We start from the raw sequence: 6,623 nt of genomic DNA, 5'->3' as shown, positions 1-6,623 counted from the left end.
GGACAGTAGAAGCTGAAGATTCTGCGGGAACGACAAGGGCTAGAGACTTCCCCTTTGGAGGATGGATGCCCCACGCCGTGGAGAGTGGTGCAGAAGTATTTTCCTGAAGAAAGACCGCAAACAAGCCTTGCTAGCTGCAAGTCGTGCAGTTAGGGTTTTTGGATGCTGCTGTGGCCCAGGAGGGACCAGGATGTTGCCAATTGCATCAGGGGACAGAGGGGGCACCCAGCAAGACAAGGAGCCCTCTCAGAAGCAGGCAGCACCCGCAGAAGTGCTGGAACAGGCACTACAAAGAGGAGTGAAACGGTGCTCACCCGAAGTCGCACAAAGGAGTCCCACGCCACCGAAGGACAACTTAGAAAGTCGTGCAATGCAGGTTAGATTGCCGTGGACCCAGGCTTGGCTGTGCACGAAGGATTTCTGCCAGAAGTGCACAGAGGCCGGAGTAGCTGCAAAAGTCGCAGTTCCCAGCAATGCAGTCTGGCATGGGGAGGCAAGGACTTACCTCCACCAAACTTGGACTGAAGAGTCACTGGACTGTGGGAGTCACTTGGACAGAGTTGCTGGATTCAAGGGACCTCGCTCGTTGTGCTGAGAGGAGACCCAGGGTACCGGTGATGCAGTTCTTTGGTGCCTGCGGTTGCAGGGGGACGATTCCGTCGACCCACGGGAGATTTCTTCGGAGCTTCTAGTGCAGAGAGGAGGCAGACTACCCCCACAGCATGCACCACCAGGAAAGCAGTCGAGAAGGCGGCAGGATCAGCGTTACAGAGTTGCAGTAGTCGTCTTCGCTACTTTGTTGCAGTTTTGCAGGCTTCCAGCGCGGTCAGCAGTCGATTCCTTGGCAGAAGGTGAAGAGAGAGATGCAGAGGAACTCTGATGAGCTCTTGCATTCGTTATCTAAGGAATTCCCAAAGACAGAGACCCTAAATAGCCATAAAAGAGGGTTTGGCTACTTAGGAGAGAGTATAGGCTAGCAACACCTGAAGGAGCCTATCAGAAGGAGTCTCTGACGTCACCTGCTGGCCCTGGCCACTCAGAGCAGTCCAGTGTGCCAGCAGCACCTCTGTTTCCAAGATGGCAGAGGTCTGGAGCTCACTGGAGGAGCTCTGGGCACCTCCCAGGGGAGGTGCAGGTCAGGGGAGTGGTCACTCCCCTTTCCTTTGTCCAGTTTCGCGCCAGAGCAGGGCTGAGGGGTCCCTGAACCGGTGTAGACTGGCTTATGCAGAAATGGGCACAATCTGTGCCCATGAAAGCATTTCCAGAGGCTGGGGGAGGCTACTCCTCATCAGCCCTAACACCATTTTCCAAAGGGAGAGGGTGTAACACCCTCTCTCTGAGGAAGTCCTTTGTTCTGCCTTCCTGGGCCAAGCCTGGCTGGACCCCAGGAGGGCAGAAACCTGTCTGAGGGGTTGGCAGCAGCAGCAGCTGCAGTGAAACCCCGGGAAAGGCAGTTTGGCAGTACCAGGGTCTGTGCTAGAGACCCGTGGGATCATGGGATTGTGCCAACTATGCCAGGATGGTATAGAGGGGGCAATTCCATGATCATAGACATGTTACATGGCCATATTCGGAGTTACCATTGTGAAGCTTCATATAGGTAGTGACCTATATGTAGTGCACGCGTGTAATGGTGTCCCCGCACTCACAAAGTCCGGGGAATTGGCCCTGAACAATGTGGGGGCACCTTGGCTAGTGCCAGGGTGCCCACACACTAAGTAACTTAGCACCCAACCTTTACCAGGTAAAGGTTAGACATATAGGTGACTTATAAGTTACTTAAGTGCAGTGTAAAATGGCTGTGAAATAACGTGGACGTTATTTCACTCAGGCTGCAGTGGCAGGCCTGTGTAAGAATTGTCAGAGCTCCCTATGGGTGGCAAAAGAAATGCTGCAGCCCATAGGTATCTCCTGGAACCCCAATACCCTGGGTACCTCCGTACCATATACTAGGGAATTATAAGGGTGTTCCAGTATGCCAATGTAAATTGGTGAAATTGGTCACTAGCCTGTTAGTGACAATTTGTAAAGAGAGAGCATAACCACTGAGGTTCTGGTTAGCAGAGCCTCAGTGAGACAGTTAGGCATCACACAGGGAACACATACCTATAGGTCACAAACTTATGAGCACTGGGGTCCTGACTAGCAGGGTCCCAGTGACACATAACAAACATACTGAAAACATAGGGTTTTCACTATGAGCACTGGGCCCTGGCTAGCAGGATCCCAGTGAGACAGTGAAAACACCCTGACATACATTCACAAACAGGCCAAAAGTGGGGGTAACAAGGCTAGAAAGAGGCTACTTTCTCACACAACCCCCCCCCCCCAAACGAAGGACAATAAGGCTAACCTTGGTCAGTTGAGACTTTATTGTCTAAGTGGTGATAAGTAGAGAGTAGCTCTGCAATAGACTGGTTACTCCCTTTATCATCCACTATATGGTTACTTCCCTGTGGGGATGTAAACCACCCTGTTTGAAGTTTTTTAGCTAAGCAACAATGTGAAGATGTATTTTCAGAGTTTCTATCAGTAAGTTTTAGTTTAGAGCAGTGGGAATTGTCCACTGAACCTATTTGTAGTGATGGAAATGCCAGACAGGGATGCTGTCTCAGAAAAGCCATAGATGGGCAAAAACTTTATCCATATGGCTGGAAGAGAGAACAGGGATGCTGTTTCTCTTGAGTTGGAGCAGGGCAGGGATGATGTCCTATGAGCTCCACACTAGGGCAGGTATGCTGTCCTAAGTGTTGTGAGGCAGTGCAGGGTTTCTGCACTAAAGTTTCTCTGGGAGGGTTGGAGGGGTTCTCCATGTTAACCAAAATGGTGCACTTTTTCTCACCAATGTTAGTTATCCCACAGAGAGGTACTTCTACCTCAGGGAGTACAGCTATGCCAGCTGATGTTTCCCTTGGAACAGGTGCCACCCCAGGAGAGGTTTCTCCCACCACAGGAATGGTATCCTGAATGGCAGGGTGGTTAGTGGATACTGTGATACCCTTTTTACCTGTTGATGGAGATTGATCCTGAGTTTTCAGGCCTTCTCTCCTTTGCTTTTTCATTTCATTAGAAATGAGAGGGAACAATTCCGCTGGGATGCCCAGCATGGCTGCATGGGCATACAACTCTACATCAGCCCAACCTGAGGCCTCTAGGTCATTACCTAAGAGACAGTCTACAGGTAAACTAGGTGATACCACCACCTGCTTAGGGCCAGTAACTCCACCCCAACTAAACTGGATTATAGCTAAGGGAAGAAACTTAGTGGAGTTATGGACATCAATAATTTTATACTGTTGTCCAATGATGTGTTGTTCAGGAGCCACTAGGTTTTCAGTCACCAAAGTGATACTGGCACCTGTGTCCCTGTAGGCCAAGGCCTCAACACCATTTATTGAAACTGTCTGCCTGTACTTATCCATTGTAAGGGGACAAGCAGCCAGGGTGGCAAGGCCAATGCCACTAGGTGTGATAGAAACTGTCTTAGGACTGACTACCCCAGTTTCTATGATGGACCCATAAGTGAACCCAACTACACCCTTTGCTTGACTGTTGCCAGCAGTCCCACCACTAGTACCACTACTGCTAGGGGCACTAGAGCTTGATGTATTAGTGGTGGTAGGCTCAGGGGGTTTACATGGACAGGACTTATCCCCTGGCCTATGGCCTCTGTTTTTACACACAAAGCACCAAGGCTTTTTAATGTGTGTGGGTTGAGAAGAAGAGGAATAATTTGTTTTATCCCCACCCTCTGAAGAGTGTTTAAGATTTGAAGTGGGATCTTTGGTTTTACCCTTATCCCCATGCTTATCTTGAGATTTTTCACTATCTTTCTTCTTGCCATCCTTGTCACCACCTGTATGAACTTTTCTGTTCACTCTTGTTCTGATCCATTTGTCTGCCTTCTTTCCCAATTCTTGGGGAGAGGTCAGATCTGAGTCCACTAGATACTGGTGCAACAAATCAGACACACAATTATTAAGTATTTGCTCTCTCAGGATTATGTTATATAGGCTTTCATAGTCAGTCACTTTACTGCCATGTAACCACCCCTCCAAGGCCTTCACTGAATGGTCAACAAAGTCTACCCAGTCTTGTGAAGAATCCTTTTTGGTTTCTCTGAACTTCATCCTGTACTGTTCAGTGGTTAAGCCATAACCATCTAGGAGTGCATTCTTAAGAACTGCAAAATTATTGGCATCACTTTCTTTCACAGTAAGGAGCCTATCCCTACCCTTTCCACTAAATGATATCCATAGGATAGCAGCCCACTGCCTTTGAGGGACATCCTGTACAACACAGGCCCTCTCAAGTGCAGCAAACCACTTGTTAATGTCACCCCCCTCCTTATAAGGGGGAACTATCTTATGCAGATTCCTAGAATCATGCTCTTTTGCAGGATGACTATGGGGAATACTGCTGCTGCCACCATGGGTTTCTAAACCCAATTTCTGTCTTTCCCTTTCCACCTCTAAGGACTGCCTATCCAAATCCAGCTGTTGCTTCTTGAGCTTCAGTCTGGTTTGTTCCACTCTCAATCTATTGAGCTCCCTTTCTAACACTCTGTCATCAGGGTGGGTGGGTGAGGCATGTCTAGAGACAGAAGTATGCTGAGATAGAACAGAAGGAGACCCATCCCTTACAGAAGGCACCCTAATAGCTTGACTAACAGAAACAGCACTTCTACTACGATGAGAAGGGATACTCTTACTGTGATGTGAGACAACACTATCAGTATGGTGTGACTCTACATCAGTACCAGCTATGCTAGGTGGTTTGCTAGGGGGCAGACTTGGAAGTTTCCGTCCCACATCTTTTGCTAGGGGTGCCCCAGAATCAGAGGGGGAACCATCAGCTAACTTTTCAACAGGAGTGCGAGCTCTGGCCTTATCCTGTTCAACAAGCATATTCACCAACAGTTCTCTAGGGGGATTCTTCCCTACACTTAAACCTCTTTCTATGCAGAGACTCCTTGCTCCTTTCCAGCTAAGGTGATCATAAGCAAGTTTGGACAGATCAACAGTTTGGCCTGTGCCAGACATTTCAGAAAGTGTTTAAGTGATAGAAAAAGTGAGAAAAAGTTTTTCAGAATTTTTGGAAAGACAGAAAAAAACTTTTAAAACTTTTTAAGAACTTTTTAGAAAGTTAGAGGTACTTTTCAGCACTTTAGAAAAGAAGTGAAAAACGAAATGCAAAACTTTTTGGTTAGGTGTACATACACTGAACTTGTTTTGTATATTTTTCTCTTATGAAAAGTACAATGACAAAAGTGGTAAGTAGTTACAAAGTACTTATCCCACCGCTGCACAACCAATGTAGGAGGCTGGACTGGCTTGTAGCGAGTACCAAGGGGTACTTACACCTTGCACCAGGCCCAATTATCCCTTATTAGTGTATAGGGTGTCTAGCAGCTTAGGCTGATAGATAATGGTAGCTTAGCAGAGCAGCTTAGGCTGAACTAGGAGACGAGTGAAGCTCCTACAGTACCACTAGTGTCATATGCACAATATCATAAGAAAACACAATACACAGATATACTAAAAATAAAGGTACTTTATTTTTATGACAATATGCCAAAAGTATCTCAGTGAGTACCCTCAGTATGAGGATAGCAAATATACACAAGATATATGTACACAATACCAAAAATATGCAGTATAGTATTAGAAAACAGTGCAAACAATGTATAGTTACAATAGGATGCAATGGGGACACATAGGGATAGGGGCAACACAAACCACATACTCCAAAAGTGGAATGCGAACCACGAATGAACCCCAAACCTATGTGACCTTGTAGAGGGTCGCTGGGACTGTAAGAAAACAGTTAGGGTTAGAAAAATAGCCTACTCCAAGACCCTGAAAAGTGAGTGCAAAGTGCACTAAAGTTCCCCAAAGAGCACAGAAGTCGTGATAGGGGAATTCTGCAGGAAAGACACAAATCAGCAATGCAACAACGATGGATTTCCAAACGAGGGTACCTGTGGAACAAGGGGACCAAGTCCAAAAGTCACAAGCAAGTCGGAGATGGGCAGATGCCCAGGAAATGCCAGCTGTGGGTGCAAAGAAGCTGCTACTGGACAGTAGAAGCTGAAGATTCTGCAGGAACGACAAGGGCTAGAGACTTCCCCTTTGGAGGATAGATGCCACACGCCGTGGAGAGTCGTGCAGAAGTGTTTTCCTGAAGAAAGACTGCAAACAAGCCTTGCTAGCTGCAAGTTGTGCAGTTAGGGTTTTTGGATGCTGCTGTGGCCCAGGAGGGACCAGGATGTCGCCAATTGCGTCAGGGGACAGAGGGGGCGCCCAGCAAGACAAGGAGCCCTCTCAGAAGCAGGCAGCACCCGCAGAAGTGCCGGAACAGGCACTACAAAGAGGAGTGAAACGGTGCTCACCCGAAGTCACACAAAGGAGTCCCACGTTGCCGGAGGACAACTTAGAAAGTCGTGCAATGCAGGTTAGAGTGCCGTGGACCCAGGCTTGGCTGTGCACAAAGGATTTCCGCCCGAAGTGCACAGAGGCCGGAGTAGCTGCAAAAGTCGCAGTTCCCAGCAATGCAGTCTGGCATGGGCAGGCAAGGACTTACCTCCACCAAACTTGGACTGAAGAGTCACTGGACTGTGGGAG

Source organism: Pleurodeles waltl, chromosome 5 (assembly GCF_031143425.1).
Source record: "Pleurodeles waltl isolate 20211129_DDA chromosome 5, aPleWal1.hap1.20221129, whole genome shotgun sequence".
In the NCBI taxonomy this organism is placed as follows: domain Eukaryota; kingdom Metazoa; phylum Chordata; class Amphibia; order Caudata; family Salamandridae; genus Pleurodeles; species Pleurodeles waltl.
This window is presented reverse-complemented; position numbering follows the sequence as displayed.